Here is an 18,796-nt window from a genome sequence, read left to right on the forward strand (position 1 = left end):
TCGCGTTCTTCCGGGATTTCAATTTCCTTCCGGAGTCTCCGCCCTCTTCATCGTCTGCTCTTGCAGGAACGCTAAACCCAAAAACACAAAATTACGGTGAACCGCACTACGTCCTAGCAAGATTACTGGGTACATGTACAATTCCTTTCTTGTTCTCTCGGGACTTTGTGTAGCACTGCGCACAGCTGGAACAGTAAGATGAGCATAAAAGTCCACCTGGCCCGTACGGGGATCGAACCCGCGACCTTGGCGTTATTAGCACCACGCTCTAACCGACTGAGCTAACCGGCCTCTGGCGAATGCCTCCATCCTACGCTCATTAGAGTTTCAAGGACGCAACTTTTTCCAATCACCAAAGGAGCTTTTCTCAACTTCTTGGAGCTGGAAACAACCAACCGTCTTTGCTGACTTCTTTACGATCCTCCGAAAATTTCTTCGAACCCTGAAATGTCACTCAAAATTAAATTCTGCGGAAGGAAACTTCAAACGGCACCTGCTTCAGTGTTTCAGGACGCGGGCTTTTGGTGGCCACCTTTTTCAATGCGACGCCCCCACCTGCCGCCGGTGCTGAGGCCTGTCCCTACCACTGCTTTCTACTTTGCTCCCGTAGCTTCTGAGCGACCCTTCAAGAAACTGACGGAAAACGGAACAATTACCGCCGGTCCCTCTCCGCGGGCTGTCAAGGCCAGTAGAAGTCCCCACCCAGGCTGGTCTGCCCCTAACTTTAGCACAGTTCGCACTGTGTTCGCCCATTTTCCCCAGAGTGAGTATCTGATCCCTACCCCTCCCCATTTTTAGCAAATTCAGGAAACGCTCTCATAGTTCTACTTGAAAAAGACACTTGGGAGAAACACGTTCCGTTGCAGTCTTTCTGCTCGCATTTTATTCCTTCTCGATGAAGCACGTATAAGTCCACTGGCATTTCACGCACAGCAAGTCAACTTTGAAGCCCGACTCAGGACCTTTAGATGAAGAAACGTTCTGCGGGAGCTCTGCTGAGCGCTGGGCCTTCCGCGGTTGCTGCATTCTGTCCCCAAGACAACCGTTTCTCTGCGTGTCTCCGCCTGGCTGGCCACTTCTCCGGTGCAGAAACAGCCGTTCCTCGGGTTTCATTTCTGGAAGCCCTTTGGGTCCCGGGGAATGGGGCCGCTTCCCGCAGCGTCGACAAAGTGGCCGAACACGCAGGGACACCCGCAGTTCCCAGGGACGAGCAGCAAATAGCTCAATAGATCTGTTTCGAATAATTGAACGAAGGAAGTCTCCGCGAGCCCCCAGCTGTATTACAGACGGTCCACCTCTCCGTCTAGAAGATTTGCTAATGTCCTGTTCCTTCTCCCGGCTTTTGAACTAGATGCTCACTTCCCTCCAATCCGTCTTTCGCGGGCTGGCGCGTCTCCGCCTCACTTCCGAAATCCTGTCCCTTGCGCCTCCGTTAAAAACCGACTCTGGCTATTCCTTCCCTCGTTGTGGCTCCCTCTTCCGCACTTGGCGCTGCGGGAAATGCGCTTCGGTGAGGCAGCTGGAGACCCAAACCCCTCCCCCTCCTGCTCCTCCTCCTCCCCCTCCTCTCCCCTCTCCCTCTCTTTCCCCTCCCTCTTCTTCTCTCCCTCCTCGGAGCTCAGCTGTGTAAGCAGCCTTGTGTGGAGGCGGAAAGCACAGACGTCTGGGGGATAATCCAGTTAACACACACACCTTGTGTCTGGCTGGAAAAAACAGCGCCCGAAAAGGGGAGCGAAAGGACGGGAGAAACACACGCTCCGGAATTGTGTGAGATTGTTGCGGCCTTAAACACAGAGCACGGACCGAGGTGCGGACAGCGGAGGGCGCAGCCTCCACCCCCCGGCCTGGGCGCCGGACCTAGGTGAGGACTGGCACTCCGACCTCGGCGCGCGAACGCTGCGTTTCTCAAGACTACCCTGGCGCGCCACGCCCGCATCCTGTGCCTGTAAAAACCCCCGAGACCCTCGCGGGCACAGCCTCGAGCAGCCTGACGGAAAGAGGACCGCGCCGGCGGGAGAACCGGGAACTCCGCGCTCCCTTCAGTCACCCTGGAGGCCTCGCAGAGGCGGTTCCAGTGATCCGCGAAGGCACTGAGCCCTTTACGTCCCGGAGAATGACGAGAGAGTACCTGGGCGGCTTTCACCACCTGGGATTTCAGGAGCTGCGGTTTTCAGCGCGGCAGGCGCCACGCCTGAGGACCAGGCCAAGGGATCGAAGGGATCCGCGCTCTCTCCGCGCCCCACGCGCCCCTGCTCGTACCTGGGCGCCTTGATTTTCCTGCCTGGATGGCCGAGCCTCCCGAGGCCGGGCTCTGAGCTCGAAGTTCCAGGGCTTATACCGTTAAGTTGATCTCCCGGGCAGTCCTGTCGCTGAGGAAAGAGGACAAATTGAGAAAGGAGCAAATAGAGAAGTCGCACAAGCCCTGTGACTCACAGCACAGGCCCAGTCTACAAGCCGTGCCATGCTACACAAGCGCGAATTGTTCTCACACCGGCTTATTCAGACCCGATGATCCGCGAGACCAGAGCCAAACTGATCCAGCGACTCTAGACGGATCTTCATGTTCCAGCAGCTCAGTGCCGCTCATCAAACCGGGGGTTCTCCTAGTTTGGAAATTCCGTCCAGCCCCTGCTGAGAAGGACCTGACTAACTTTCCCCCTCAACCATCCTATGAAAAACCCCAGTCAGCAAACCCTCTAAGTCCTGCTCTCGCTCACCCCTGTTTTACGCAGTACTGGGCCTTGGCAGAGGTGGGGCTCTTTGCTCGGCAAGTTTAATTAATCCAGGGTAGTAGAATCCATTTGTTTTCTTGGTTGTCTTTTTTGAGGGAGTGGGTCTTCTAAGCGTTGATTCTGATCCCTGCCTATGGGTATTTATAAATAAATAGATAATTGCACTCATCATTATGTGGAGTTAAAAAGTGTTCAATTTAGCTATCTAATTGTCTCTAACCACTAGATTCAACTGTTTGTAACTTACCTAATTAGTTCCACATTCTGGAATGAAGGGACGTAATAGGTAACAACAGGTCTCAGTCCCAGTCCCTAATGGAGAAATAATCGCACAGACACCAGATGAAAGATGAGTAAAGTGAAAGGCAATAGGTGGAAAAATAATTCACTTTGTGCTCAGGTTTTTGGAGTGAAGCAAGAAAAATTAATCAAGGAAACAAAGAAGAAATTGAAGATGTAGTAGTGTTGGACTTGCATTTTTGTCATAGGACACTATTTCTATTCTACAGGATTTGCTTGGTCTCCATCTGACCTCCTCAGAGTACGCTGCTCTTCCCCAATCACTCCTGCAATCACCCTAGGATGTTTGTGGTCCGAAAGTAAGGGGGGGGGGAGTTTAAATTTAAAACTTCTAAGTAGACCTGCGTGGTGCCATTACTAAGGGCAGGGTAGCTGAACAGACTCAGCTCTGAGTCCTTTAAGCAGAGGTGTTCATTACTGACCCTCTATTTTATCAGATTCTGAACGTGATGTGCCACTTTTCCTTTTGGGTCTCAGGTGACACCAGCCATTTTCACAGTTTGTTCCACTAGGAGGTCCTGGGAGAAAAGTGATAAAGGTAGATTGAAGAATGGTTAGTTTGATAAGAGAAATATAAAGGCAAATATATTTTTCACTCAGTACACACTGGTTCTAAGAGTGGGTCTATATAAAGAAATGGAACATGCTTCTGCTAATTAACATTCAGGCAGAAAACGTCATTAATTTCACTACAGACCCATGTCCCTTCTTTCCACATGACAAACTCATGAGAGTATTCTTTCTTCTGTAGGTAAAATGAAGTCTGGGATATAGATTGCAATATTAGCAGTGCTGTAGTGCAGAGTTTCTCTTAATTAACACATTTTACTTCAATATGTGAGAAAATATAATTGGAACTTAAAGCCAATAAACTAATCAGGTTATAAACAATATGAACATAGAAACAAAAACTGTATGGTCTGTGGTATGCAGTCTTTGATTTGGGGAATGCATTCTTTTCTACTGTTATCAGGAAGGAGGAACAGAAACAGCTCATAGTCACATGGAAGAGACAAAAGTATGCATTTATGCTGTTGTTCCAGAGGTGAATCCAGTCCCCCAATTTTTCATAATCTAGTCCAGAGAGAATTGAACTGTCTGCACCATCAGCAAAACATTGGTACACTGTGGTGTTAGTATCATTTAAATCTTGAATGAGCATGAAGTGTCAAGTAAATTATAGATTTTCTTAAGCCCTGCATGCTCCAGAGGGTGGGAGAGAAACACAAAACCATTCATCGACCTGGTCCATGAAGGAAAGTTTTTAGGATCTGTGAAATTCGGAGACATTTCCTCCAAAATAAAGAGGATGTTGTTGCATCTCGAAGCTCCCATCACTTAGAAGGGAGCGCTAAACTCGCCATGATTCTTTGGGCTGTGAAATCTGCATGTTCCACACTTGCAGACCCTTCTCTGACAGGTTTACCAACAGATAGTCAATTAAAATATTCACTAATTGAATCCGGCATTATCTATAAAGCATACTGCACCGTGAATTAGGGAAGATCGCCACAGGAATAAAAAATTAGTTAAGCATTGAAAAGTCAATACGATGTAATATACTACATTTACAAAATAAAGAATACACGCGATAATCTCACTAGGTGCAGGAGAAATATTGAACCAAATTTGCCATTCATTCGTGTTTCTTAAAAAATATCTCAGTAAACTAGGAATAGAAGCAAAATTCCTCAGATGAGTAATGGGCATTTCAGAAATTTCTACACCTAACAACACAGTTAATAGTGAAAGAATAAACATGTACCTTTGTTCCTACTACTTCTGCATTTTACTGAAAGTCCTAGTTAGTGCAAAAAAGGCAAGAAATGCATGAATGAATGAATGAATGAATAGCATAACCACTTTAGAATAGGAAAAGTACATTCATTTGCAAAAAACATACTCGGGTCCACAGAAAATCCTAACGATCTACAAAAATAAGCATTATGAGTAAATTTAGCTATGTCACTGGTTACAATATACAAAAATTAGTTGTATTTCTGTGTACTAACATCAACAAAAATGGAAACTTAAATGACCATTTTCAATAGGATTGAAACAAATGAAATATTTAGAGATAAACTTGTCAATGTGCAAAGACTGGTACATGAAAATCTACCAAAGATTGCTGAGAAAAACTCAGAAAATCTAAATAATTGGTGTTACTTGCTGTATTTACGGATTGAAATTTAATATCATTATCATTTCTTTCTCTGAGTTGATCTATAGATTGACTACAATCCCAATAAATACCCCAGCAGGAGTTCTCTTTTTCACAGAAATGGACAAGCTTATTCTAAAGGACCTAGAGTAACCAAAATAATTAGGAAAAGAAAAACAAAGTCGGAGGACTTATACCAAATGTTGTCAAGACTTTTATAAAGCTAACGTAATCAAAATGACGTGGCAATGTCTCAAGGATACCTACATAGATTAATGGAACAGAATAGATAGTCCAGAAATAGACCAACGTATGTGGTCAACTAATTTATGGCAAAAGTAAAATGTTACTTAACGAGTTTTTTTAAACAAATGGTCTCAGGCAACTGAGTATGGAAAAAAATGATTTCCTACCCTTACCTCACATCCTATACAAAAATTAAATCAAAATGACTTATGTACATAAAGCGTAACCTCAAAGATATCCAACCTGTGGAAGAAGAAAATAAGTCTGCACATGTTTGATGTAGGCAAAGAGTTTTCAGAAGGGACCAGAAAAGCATGAGTCATTGCAAAAAAGGATACACTGGATTTCATAAAATATTAAAACGTTTGTTGTTTGAAGGACAATATTAAGAAAATGAAAAGACAAGACACTGACTTCAAAAGAAAGTTAATATATTTTATATGTACACATAGTCGTTCTACATGCACATATAACAAAGGACTGGTATTGAGAATGGAAAACACGTTTTAGAACTCAGTGATACGAACCCTCAGTAAAGATAAGGGCAAAAAGCTTGAGCAGGCATTTCACAAAATAAGATGCTTATGTGACCAATAGGCACATTAAAAGATGTTCAGCAACATTGATCAGTGCAAAACTGCAAATTAAATCCATCAAGAATTAAGAGGCAACAGCAGATCTCATTCCCCTAGGTGGAGTAACACAGACATTAAAGATAAGCCATTTGAAGGATCAATCGATAAAAAGATACTCTAGTTTATTTCCAGGTTTGTGTTATTAAGAAGTGACACATTCAACAGAGCATTGGAGGTGACTGCTAATTAGAGACCATACTTCCTTCTCTTTGAGCTAAAGGGAGAGTGAAGTCAGATCAGAACTAGAGCTTTCCTAATGAGATCTTTTGTCTCTTTCTCTCTTTCTTAGGATCGTGACTCAGATTGAAAAAGCAGAAGATGGTCACTGCCTTCCAGGTCTGAGGCTGTCTCCCAGAAGCTTCACTCCTGGCTTGGCCCTGGTAGGGAAGTTTGCAGAGGTGTTTGAAAAACCTGAAAACTTAAGTGGGACATGGAACGATATTTGTGTCCCGGTTATAAAAATAGGCAGAAAAGACAAACGTGGTGCAGGGGAATTAGCTCAAGGGGTAGAGCGCTTGCTTAGCATGCAAGAGGTAGCAGGATCGATGCCTGCATTCTCCAGCTTGTTTTAATCCCTCGGCTATACCAACGGTACCTGGTAAACACTTTCAGCAGAGTTATCGCCGTTTACTTAGCTCAGTGTCTTCCTCTTTTGTTGTTTTTTTTTTTTCTTTTTTTTTTTTTTTAAAGGAAACGATATATAGCATTAGATGCAACAGCAAAAAAGGAAAACATTAGTGAAAAATGAGTTTTGCCAATACAGGTTTTGGGCCTTCAGCTGGAAGTTAATTAAATGTATTTTTGTGGGAAAACCAGACGTTAGCCTTTTGGGTACAAAATACGAGAAACAGCCTGGAAATAGTGTCCAGAGGCAAAAGCAGGAGACTAGAATGTGCCAACCTTTAGCTTTTATTCACACTGACAACACATGGTCAGGTAGAGGAGGAAAACCTCTCTTCTTTCAGACTATCTGAGCGTTGGGCAGGTATTAAGAAGAGAGACAAGCAGGAGAGAGGTGAGGAAGGAGTGTAAGTGAAGGTGGGAGTTAGCACGTCAACTCTGGTGGTCAGATGCACTCTCACTCACAAAGTGACACTCAGTCTTTCTATTCAGGTCTCTGAAAGCTCGTCCTGACAAAAAGGTGCTCAAAATAAATGGAGACCTAGGTCTTCCTTGAATTTCCAAGATGAACCAAATCGTAAAAAAAGAAAAAAAAAAAGTATTTTTGAAATTGCAACGCCATCCCCCGTTTGAAGAAACTACATGAGGTTCTGTATTAACAACACATAGGTTGGCTTTATCTCAGCTGGCCAAAGCAGAGCTCAAAATGCTGAAGAGAGTGGTCACTGCATAGGTGACTTCAGGAAGCTCTTGTAGGTCCCTGGGACGTGCCCCTCTTTCCATCTTTCTTTCTTTCCCATCACTCAGATCTCTCTCTCTGACACCATTTGACTTCTCGGCATTGCCCTTCGTTAATCATAACAGAAAAATGATGTTATTGGTTACATGCTTTTCTCTTTTATTTTCTTATTCATAAATGAACTAAAACATGAATGTTGTAAACAATAAAACATGTTGTTGAATTTTTGTCCCATATGAGCAGCCTCTTCCATCCTCAGGATGAGGATGTGCACTCCTAATAAATTGGGACCATGAAGGAGGGACCTGAAGCTGCCCCAAACCCCCTGCAGTTCGGTGAAGGCCATGCCTGCACCTACCAATCACCCTGAAGGTCATGCCCCTCCACGCTTCCACAGCCACCTTTCCTTTTCAGGCAGAAACGTTTCTATGGATTTCTTAGACCCTAGCTTCTCATCCTCTGTTCAGTCTTTAGTGATCTGAAGCCAATCTCTCCTTTGAGGCTTCTAATTTATCTGTGTAGCCTTTCTCCATTCCGCAAATTTTCATCAGGCAAAGTCCTACTTGTTGCTAGTTGTACTCAGAGAAAAATGACTATGTTTCTGTCTTAAATGAGAATTCTTCATTGGTGGAAAACTGATTTGGAATCCACTGGGGCTCCAGAGGGTGGAGCTAATGTAGCCTTCCCTGGGCTGCAGGAAGAGTCCTCTTCTGTGGGCCTGGGAACTGAAGAACTAGACAGGCATAAGAAGGACAAGCGTGGTACCCAACGGAGCAAGAGAAAGGTGGGGGAAGGTAACAGGGGAGGGGAATCGCAAGAGAAGCACCTGAAGAGCAGACACTGTGTAGCCTGCATCTGTTGTTCCTTTTGACTGGGAGATCCTCGAGCTCTGTGGTGACAAATTTCCATAATTTTCCATGTAACAAAATGAAGACGATAAACTCTTTCTAGGCATTCTACCTGCATTAATATGAGTATGTGTACAGCATCTAACGTAGGGTCTAGGCGACAGCAATTGCACAGTGTTTTACTTGTTACTGTTGTGGCAGCTTCTACATGGATCATTGGCCTCATCCACTGCGTCTGGTGCTCAAGAAGTGCTTCAGGAATGAATCCACAGATTGAGATTGAATTGTCAAGCTTTCTCTTTCGCAGCTCCTCCAAGGTTCTCCATCATTTTCCGAGTCCTCCAGGAGGAAAGTGCTGTTGAAGATGCCACGCATATGGAGTGGAGCTCTGGCGCTCTGGGGCTGGGAGAAGCTGCCCCGCCGCTTCCGGGCTGCCCTGCCTGCAGGGAGCAGGTGGCGATCACAGCTCTGGAGCGGGCTGGAATCGCTGCGCCCGCAAGCCAGGCAGGTCCGGTGCTGCTTCTCCATCTGGAATGTGCGCTCTACTTCGAGAGAGGAACGAGGCGACTTTGGGAAGTGGGGAGAGAGCGGTCCCCCTCGTGACCTTCTTTGGAAATCCCTGTTCTTCACACTCCAAGCTCATAGAGCTTTGCTCCTGTCGAGATTTAAGCAGCTCCGCCCTCAACCGTGTCCTGCCAAAGGTTTGGTGACCCGAATTCCCGGTAGGCTCCTAATAACCAGGAAAACGGGTGGGGCGCGCCGTGATCACCGTGGGGAATTAGCTCAAGTGGTAGAGCGCTCGCTTAGCATGCGAGAGGTAGCGGGATCGATGCCCGCATTCTCCAGCTTCTCGTCCGGTTTACTTCTCTTGGTTTCTACGCTCCATTCTTTCTCTTATTGGGGAGATGATCAAAGGAACTCCCTGGAGGCCGTTCCTTACAGCTCCCCAGATCAGAGTCTGATTGCCCTACTTACAGCCTCCCTTCTTTTCCACTCCTGCCTCAGGTTTGGCACTTCTAAGGTACTCAGGCCTCAATGCAAATTTCCCGTCTTTAGACAAGTACAGCTCAAAGTGATGCCCACACGATCTCTCGATTCCTACTACGTATTCACAAGTAACCTCTCCTCCAGCAGGTATGTCTTTAAGTTATTGGTTTGTTTTTCTCTCCCCTAGAATGGGAGCTTCCTGAGTAACGAAACTCCGTCTGTGTAGACTGTGTCCAACTCACCTCATCCGCATGTGTAGAGTTAACGTTCTATAAAATACGGTTACTGCCTGGAACAGACGAGGTGGGTAGTATGAGGAAACAGGGAGATCAAACACAAAGCAACACTTTAAAAATTATCCTGCCACATTTCCAGAATCTTAAGAATAGCGTTCACTAATGTATGCCGGGTTTTCTTTGTGCTTTCTCCATACTTCTTCTTTTTTGTTTTTTAACATTAGATTGACGATTTTTTTTTTCAAATGACCAAAAAGATTTTGCTATTTTCTAGTTAATTCCTGTGTTTCCTTCGCCATTCTATTTTCTTGTGTTCTTTCGGGCTGCTGTTGCCTCTTTTTCTTCTTTCCTCTTCTTTTCCTTACCTCTTATATTTAATGCACCGATTTCTTCTAATGATTCGTAACTTGAGTATTTGAAGGTATCATTTAAAATTAGAAAGCAGTTTCTACAGAATCCTTAGAAATATGTCATTGTAAGTCCCCATTTTCATTATATTCTAAGGAGCTTGAAGTATACTTTTAATTTTTTCTAAACCGTGCATTTGAAAATCAATCTGTTCTAGATTATTTTTATGTTCATTCTTTCAATGTTATTTTCAAATTTTTGTGTGTCCGTGCCTATCATTTTATTTATCAACACGTAAATGTATGTATTCACATAAGTATATGAGCTATAGATATGTATTTATGAATGGCAGTTGAGCCACACGTTGGTGCTGATATTGGTGACCAAAAGTCATAGTACCAGACATTGTGTACCTCATAAAGCAATGCAATGGAAAGGGCACAAGCCCACCTACCCAATTTTCTCGTTAAAAGATTTGAAGCTGAATCTAAATGACCCTCTACTTGTAACTGCCAGTTTACATGAAATAGAGCAGATTAAGAAACATGATCAAGGGGCATGAAACAGATACAATGAAATAAACACAATATAGAGGTGATTCTAAGGAAGAAAGGGCCAGTTCCTTCGGCAATTAACTGGCATGAACTCTTTATGATACTATACTGGTAAACACATGTCATACTACTTTTGTTAAACAAACAAACAAACAAAACCCAGGAAGTATAACACCAAGAGCAAACTCTAATGTGAACTGTGGACTTTAGTTAATAATAATATATTATTGGTTTACCTCTTGTAACAAGTGTACCACACTGATGCAAGATGTCAATAACGGGAAATGTAAGAGAGGGAGAGTGACATAGTTTATGGAAATCCTATATATTCTGACCAATTTTTCTTTAAACCCAGCACTTCTCTAAAAAATAATGTCCATCTCTTTTTATAAACAATACTACTAAAAGAAAGACCAGATACCTTTTGTAGATGAAAAGAGTCTTAAAAAAGAAACATCTGTAGACTTCAGTTTATTATTTAATCAGCCATTAAGAGAAATTTTTTTTTTTTGTATTGGGTGGCAATCAGGAAAAAAAGTTCATATTAAATCATATTCATGATCTATTATCAATTTGTTAACAACAAGAACATATACACATACAAACATAACATTCTCCCTGGCCCTAAAATTTTCTAGTTGTCTCAAGCTGTTGGTATCTTTTCATCCTTATCTGCTGCCAAGTTCAAGAAAGCAAAATGTGTATGGATCTCTCTCCTTTCCAGCCTTCCTTCCAGTTCGCAACCTAGTGCAGTCCACTTGCATGGAATGTTTTCTTTTCATCACAATCATCTGAGATAGCTGAGTCAAGGGAAGTTTGTGCAGCCCTCCAGATTTCAAAGGAAAGCCCATTTCTGGTGGTCTGGGCGAGCTGATGGACTATGCGTGAATGAGATGGACTAAGGACAGCAGCGGGAAGCACAATGGACCGGCAGTATTGTTGGAGGGGAGTGGGTGAGGAAGCAGGAGCCTAAACAGCAGTCTCCAGACACTGAGCGGACCCCGTTTCCAGATGAGTCTTGTAGCATCCAAACTTAAAGCTAAGTGTTCATGTGTTTCTAGTAATCATTTTGTTCAGCAACCTAAAAAGACAAGAATTATCTTATCCCCTTTCCTATCTAAGGTCTGAAATATTTAATTACAATTTTAAAGCTTAAAAAAAAAGTGCTTATTAGGCCAGGCATGGTGGTTCACACCTGTAATCCCAGCACTTTGGGAGGCCGGGTCCGGCAGATCACTTGAGGCCAGGAGTTTGAGACCAGCCTGGTCAACATGGCGAAACCCCATCTCTACTAAAAATACACACTTAACTGGGTGTGGTGGTGCACGCTTGTAATCCCAGTTACTCGGGAGGCTGAGGCAGGAGAATCGCTTGAACCCGGAAGGCACCAGTTACAGCAAATCGAGATCACACCACTGCACTCCAGCCTGGGCGACAGAGTGAGACTCTGTCTCACACACACGAAAAAGGGCTTATTGAATCCCCACCCCCACCCCCCACCCCCACGGGTCTCACTCTGTCGCCCTGGCTGGAGTGCAGTGGCGCGGTCTCAGTTCCTTGCAACCTCCTCCTCCCGGGTTCAAGCGATTCTCCTGCATCAGCCTCCCAAGTAGCTGGGACTGTAGGCACGTACCACCACGCCCTGCTAATTAGTACAGACGAGGTTTCAACATGTTGGTCAAGCTGGTCTCCAACTTCTGACCTCGTCATCCGCCCAAAATTTTTAAAAGTGCCCTCACATATAAATAAATCATTTTCTCCATATCCATGGGTTTTGCACTTGTACATGTCTAGAGACCCTAGGAATGGTGGTGCGGTGGTGTGGACATGGAACCTGGAACGGCCAGCCCCAAAACCTCCTCCTGGACATCAACAGTCAGTAGTCATCATAACTTCCTTAAAATACAAGAGCCGCAGAACATTCTGGGATATCCGTGCTAATTAATCTGGCGGTTCCCACAGTGGCTTCCCCAGAAGATGGCTTCATGCTCTCTTCCATGAAATTAGTAACTACAAACCGTAATGGGAACGAGGCAATTGATTGTCTCCACACGCTTGCCCAAATCGTTCTCTGAAACGTTTGGTAGTTATTTGGGTCCTTGACCTTTGTGGCCTTAAAACTAAGGGACATGGCTTTTGTGAATCTGAAAGACTTGCGACAATTTTCTGATTTCCTCCAGGCTGTGCATCGCTTTGAGTTTGCTGAAGAAACGGCTCTTTCCCAGGGCCCCCTCGTGTCCTGAGGATCATCCTCAGAATGTGGGGCTTGGGCTCAGTTTGAAGAGCGTGTGAGAGAGAGCCACAATGCACGGATTGTCCCACAATGCAGGCCTGCTCTGTGAATCCCTTCCTCTCACTGGCTTGAGTTTAGGCCCTGAGAAAGGATGGGGTGGGATTGCTTTTCAGTACTTTCTGCTGAGACATTTTTGTGTATTCATTTCTATCTCCAGGAGCCTCTAAAACGAAAGAGAAAAAACTGTCTCGGCTTCTGTGTGTGGCACATGAGTCGGGAGGATTTCGGAGGCTGTCGTTCAGCTCTGGCACTACAGATGAAACATAGACTCAGGACCGGTGAGGATGGGATCCCTGGCACGCGGAGGTAACACCTCGCTAAGGACAGACCGCCCACCACTCCCCTTCTTCCTCTCTTTCTGGATTTATTTTCTATAGATTCCCCTGGGTATCAGAACCTTCCTTCGGCTGACGGGCGCTTTGTAATTTCCTCTACAAGCCCGGATCTGTTCGCAGACCTCAGCCCCAATTTCTCTCGTTCCTGCCTCCAGCTTATCTTCTTAGTTTCTCTAGGTTCGTGTCATCGGCTTTCCTTGTTTCCCAGGTTGAACCCCCGGGTCCGAGTAGCAGAGGGGTCTTCGTGTCATAAAAGTAACTTCCGTGGGCTGGCTCCTGTAACGGGTAGTGGCAGGAGCGGTCCCACCCTCCGTGGAGCACCGTGCGTCGCGGAGAAGAACGTGAGCACCGCGGCCCGGCCAGCGCGGATGTTCCCCGCCTTTGAGCACCTGCTCGGAGTTCCCTCCCCTCGTCGCTCCCGGTTTTCCCTCGCCGCCTACACACAGTCTGTTGGATGTCGGTAAAGGTATTGCCAGTCCCTGCCATGGGAACCATTTGGGGGGAAGCAGATCCGATTTATTATACCTCTAAGATGTCCGGCGATTCATTCCCTGTCGTCTGCGTACCATGAACAGATACAAATAAGACGGTCAACGTATTCGGCACCTGCATCCAGGCGTACAGCTCTGAGGCGATCCGCTGGGAAGCGACGGTTGCCCACCCAGAGGGAAGAAAGGAGCAAAGCCGGAGAACGCGCACGCGGACCCTGCAGGCCGCCGCCTCCCAAGTGAGCGGGTTACAGTTCCGATCACCTCGCGCCCCACCCCCGCTATTGGCTATTTGGGGTCTGTGGGGGGGTTTTTTTCGGGGCTGGAAGTCTTGCGCTCCGCCTGATTTCTCAGGACCACTGAGCGGAAGCAGGACAGGTCTGCAGGCGGAGTCTCCAGACTCATCCGGAAACAGCCACAGCGCGGAGCCAGGGCGCGTGTCAAACCAGCACCCATAGACGGTTACTGTGGGAAAGCTCTGGCCCCGACGCAATTCCACTTGCTTGATATTTCAGAAAAGAAGGAATTATGCTCCAGCTCTAAAGGGAGTGTGGATTACAGCTATAACCAGTCTCAGGAAAGTAAGCTTTACTCGCAAAAGCTGCCCTCTCTGAGGCTCGAACTCAGGACCTTCAGATTATGAGACTGACGCGCTGCCCACTGCGCTAAGAGGGCGACGAAGGGTGGCGTCTGGCCTGATTCTACAGGAATTTCCCAATTTCTTTCCCCAGATGGGCTATTTTGGGACTTCAGTTTTCTTCGCCCAGGGTCGCTGGTTCTCCAGGATTATTTCCAGCAAGCCCACGTAGGTTCCTTTTTAGCTCATCAGAAGAACCTCACGCTCGGGAGCCTTGGTGTACTGAACAATGGCTGACCACATTTTCTACTGCTCTGGATCTTCGTCCCCTCAGGTATATTAGGCAATGCTTACTGTCCATAGTTTCCTTAGTTGGAATAGAGGGCTCTCACTAAATGGCAATTGAATGAAAACAAAATCTGCTTTCAATGTCTGGTTTTCCCTCTTGTCAGCTGTGGATTTAGTTCTGCTGAGCCTCAGTTTCATCAGTAAGATGGGGATAATGATGCATAGATTTATGTCAACAACATTAAATTTGACTAACTGAAATTATGCGAATAAAATCTGTAATAGTGTTTTTGGAACACAGAGGTGAAGACAACATGAGGACTCATCATAATATCGGTTGGTGATATTTTGAGGGAATGTATCAGGTGACATAAGTGGAAATGCAGATTTAAATTAAGACAGATAAGTGTAAACTGCAGGCATGTTTGGGAGCTTTTGATTTATTCAATTGCTATTTAGTGAGAGCCCTCTATTCCAACTAAGGAAACTATGGACAGTAAGCATTGCCTAATATACCTGAGGGGACGAAGATCCAGAGCAGTAGAAAATGTGGTCAGCCATTGTTCAGTACACCAAGGCTCCCGAGCGTGAGGTTCTTCTGATGAGCTAAAAAGGAACCTACGTGGGCTTGCTGGAAATAATCCTGGAGAACCAGCGACCCTGGGCGAAGAAAACTGAAGTCCCAAAATAGCCCATCTGGGGAAAGAAATTGGGAAATTCCTGTAGAATCAGGCCAGACGCCACCCTTCGTCGCCCTCTTAGCGCAGTGGGCAGCGCGTCAGTCTCATAATCTGAAGGTCCTGAGTTCGAGCCTCAGAGAGGGCAGCTTTTGCGAGTAAAGCTTACTTTCCTGAGACTGGTTATAGCTGTAATCCACACTCCCTTTAGAGCTGGAGCATAATTCCTTCTTTTCTGAAATATCAAGCAAGTGGAATTGCGTCGGGGCCAGAGCTTTCCCACAGTAACCGTCTATGGGTGCTGGTTTGACACGCGCCCTGGCTCCGCGCTGTGGCTGTTTCCGGATGAGTCTGGAGACTCCGCCTGCAGACCTGTCCTGCTTCCGCTCAGTGGTCCTGAGAAATCAGGCGGAGCGCAAGACTTCCAGCCCCGAAAAAAACCCCCCCCACAGACCCCAAATAGCCAATAGCGGGGGTGGGGCGCGAGGTGATCGGAACTGTAACCCGCTCACTTGGGAGGCGGCGGCCTGCAGGGTCCGCGTGCGCGTTCTCCGGCTTTGCTCCTTTCTTCCCTCTGGGTGGGCAACCGTCGCTTCCCAGCGGATCGCCTCAGAGCTGTACGCCTGGATGCAGGTGCCGAATACGTTGACCGTCTTATTTGTATCTGTTCATGGTACGCAGACGACAGGGAATGAATCGCCGGACATCTTAGAGGTATAATAAATCGGATCTGCTTCCCCCCAAATGGTTCCCATGGCAGGGACTGGCAATACCTTTACCGACATCCAACAGACTGTGTGTAGGCGGCGAGGGAAAACCGGGAGCGACGAGGGGAGGGAACTCCGAGCAGGTGCTCAAAGGCGGGGAACATCCGCGCTGGCCGGGCCGCGGTGCTCACGTTCTTCTCCGCGACGCACGGTGCTCCACGGAGGGTGGGACCGCTCCTGCCACTACCCGTTACAGGAGCCAGCCCACGGAAGTTACTTTTATGACACGAAGACCCCTCTGCTACTCGGACCCGGGGGTTCAACCTGGGAAACAAGGAAAGCCGATGACACGAACCTAGAGAAACTAAGAAGATAAGCTGGAGGCAGGAACGAGAGAAATTGGGGCTGAGGTCTGCGAACAGATCCGGGCTTGTAGAGGAAATTACAAAGCGCCCGTCAGCCGAAGGAAGGTTCTGATACCCAGGGGAATCTATAGAAAATAAATCCAGAAAGAGAGGAAGAAGGGGAGTGGTGGGCGGTCTGTCCTTAGCGAGGTGTTACCTCCGCGTGCCAGGGATCCCATCCTCACCGGTCCTGAGTCTATGTTTCATCTGTAGTGCCAGAGCTGAACGACAGCCTCCGAAATCCTCCCGACTCATGTGCCACACACAGAAGCCGAGACAGTTTTTTCTCTTTCGTTTTAGAGGCTCCTGGAGATAGAAATGAATACACAAAAATGTCTCAGCAGAAAGTACTGAAAAGCAATCCCACCCCATCCTTTCTCAGGGCCTAAACTCAAGCCAGTGAGAGGAAGGGATTCACAGAGCAGGCCTGCATTGTGGGACAATCCGTGCATTGTGGCTCTCTCTCACACGCTCTTCAAACTGAGCCCAAGCCCCACATTCTGAGGATGATCCTCAGGACACGAGGGGGCCCTGGGAAAGAGCCGTTTCTTCAGCAAACTCAAAGCGATGCACAGCCTGGAGGAAATCAGAAAATTGTCGCAAGTCTTTCAGATTCACAAAAGCCATGTCCCTTAGTTTTAAGGCCACAAAGGTCAAGGACCCAAATAACTACCAAACGTTTCAGAGAACGATTTGGGCAAGCGTGTGGAGACAATCAATTGCCTCGTTCCCATTACGGTTTGTAGTTACTAATTTCATGGAAGAGAGCATGAAGCCATCTTCTGGGGAAGCCACTGTGGGAACCGCCAGATTAATTAGCACGGATATCCCAGAATGTTCTGCGGCTCTTGTATTTTAAGGAAGTTATGATGACTACTGACTGTTGATGTCCAGGAGGAGGTTTTGGGGCTGGCCGTTCCAGGTTCCATGTCCACACCACCGCACCACCATTCCTAGGGTCTCTAGACATGTACAAGTGCAAAACCCATGGATATGGAGAAAATGATTTATTTATATGTGAGGGCACTTTTAAAAATTTTGGGCGGATGACGAGGTCAGAAGTTGGAGACCAGCTTGACCAACATGTTGAAACCTCGTCTGTACTAATTAGCAGGGCGTGGTGGTACGTGCCTACAGTCCCAGCTACTTGGGAGGCTGATGCAGGAGAATCGCTTGAACCCGGGAGGAGGAGGTTGCAAGGAACTGAGACCGCGCCACTGCACTCCAGCCAGGGCGACAGAGTGAGACCCGTGGGGGTGGGGGGTGGGGGTGGGGATTCAATAAGCCCTTTTTCGTGTGTGTGAGACAGAGTCTCACTCTGTCGCCCAGGCTGGAGTGCAGTGGTGTGATCTCGATTTGCTGTAACTGGTGCCTTCCGGGTTCAAGCGATTCTCCTGCCTCAGCCTCCCGAGTAACTGGGATTACAAGCGTGCACCACCACACCCAGTTAAGTGTGTATTTTTAGTAGAGATGGGGTTTCGCCATGTTGACCAGGCTGGTCTCAAACTCCTGGCCTCAAGTGATCTGCCGGACCCGGCCTCCCAAAGTGCTGGGATTACAGGTGTGAACCACCATGCCTGGCCTAATAAGCACTTTTTTTTTAAGCTTTAAAATTGTAATTAAATATTTCAGACCTTAGATAGGAAAGGGGATAAGATAATTCTTGTCTTTTTAGGTTGCTGAACAAAATGATTACTAGAAACACATGAACACTTAGCTTTAAGTTTGGATGCTACAAGACTCATCTGGAAACGGGGTCCGCTCAGTGTCTGGAGACTGCTGTTTAGGCTCCTGCTTCCTCACCCACTCCCCTCCAACAATACTGCCGGTCCATTGTGCTTCCCGCTGCTGTCCTTAGTCCATCTCATTCACGCATAGTCCATCAGCTCGCCCAGACCACCAGAAATGGGCTTTCCTTTGAAATCTGGAGGGCTGCACAAACTTCCCTTGACTCAGCTATCTCAGATGATTGTGATGAAAAGAAAACATTCCATGCAAGTGGACTGCACTAGGTTGCGAACTGGAAGGAAGGCTGGAAAGGAGAGAGATCCATACACATTTTGCTTTCTTGAACTTGGCAGCAGATAAGGATGAAAAGATACCAACAGCTTGAGACAACTAGAAAATTTTAGGGCCAGGGAGAATGTTATGTTTGTATGTGTATATGTTCTTGTTGTTAACAAATTGATAATAGATCATGAATATGATTTAATATGAACTTTTTTTCCTGATTGCCACCCAATACAAAAAAAAAAAATTTCTCTTAATGGCTGATTAAATAATAAACTGAAGTCTACAGATGTTTCTTTTTTAAGACTCTTTTCATCTACAAAAGGTATCTGGTCTTTCTTTTAGTAGTATTGTTTATAAAAAGAGATGGACATTATTTTTTAGAGAAGTGCTGGGTTTAAAGAAAAATTGGTCAGAATATATAGGATTTCCATAAACTATGTCACTCTCCCTCTCTTACATTTCCCGTTATTGACATCTTGCATCAGTGTGGTACACTTGTTACAAGAGGTAAACCAATAATATATTATTATTAACTAAAGTCCACAGTTCACATTAGAGTTTGCTCTTGGTGTTATACTTCCTGGGTTTTGTTTGTTTGTTTGTTTAA

At 46.1% G+C, this 18,796-nt stretch overlaps 5 non-coding genes across 5 annotated transcripts; 3 read left to right on the forward strand and 2 right to left on the reverse strand.

Annotated features, from left to right (window-relative positions):
• Positions 1-217: 217 nt before the first annotated feature.
• Positions 218-291, reverse strand: TRNAI-AAU. The gene has a single exon. It is a non-coding gene; the product is annotated as a tRNA-Ile (tRNA).
• Positions 292-6,562: 6,271 nt separating this feature from the next.
• Positions 6,563-6,635, forward strand: TRNAA-AGC. The gene has a single exon. It is a non-coding gene; the product is annotated as a tRNA-Ala (tRNA).
• Positions 6,636-9,054: 2,419 nt separating this feature from the next.
• Positions 9,055-9,127, forward strand: TRNAA-AGC. Its single transcript has one exon. It is a non-coding gene; the product is annotated as a tRNA-Ala (tRNA).
• A 4,998-nt stretch (positions 9,128-14,125) lies between these two features.
• TRNAM-CAU lies at positions 14,126-14,198 on the reverse strand. The gene has a single exon. It is a non-coding gene; the product is annotated as a tRNA-Met (tRNA).
• Positions 14,199-15,140: 942 nt separating this feature from the next.
• On the forward strand, positions 15,141-15,213 carry TRNAM-CAU. Its single transcript has one exon. It is a non-coding gene; the product is annotated as a tRNA-Met (tRNA).
• Positions 15,214-18,796: the final 3,583 nt, after the last annotated feature.

This window comes from Sapajus apella, unplaced genomic scaffold (assembly GCF_009761245.1).
Source record: "Sapajus apella isolate SASKATOON/1434 unplaced genomic scaffold, GSC_monkey_1.0 scaffold251, whole genome shotgun sequence".
In the NCBI taxonomy this organism is placed as follows: Eukaryota; Metazoa; Chordata; class Mammalia; order Primates; family Cebidae; genus Sapajus; species Sapajus apella.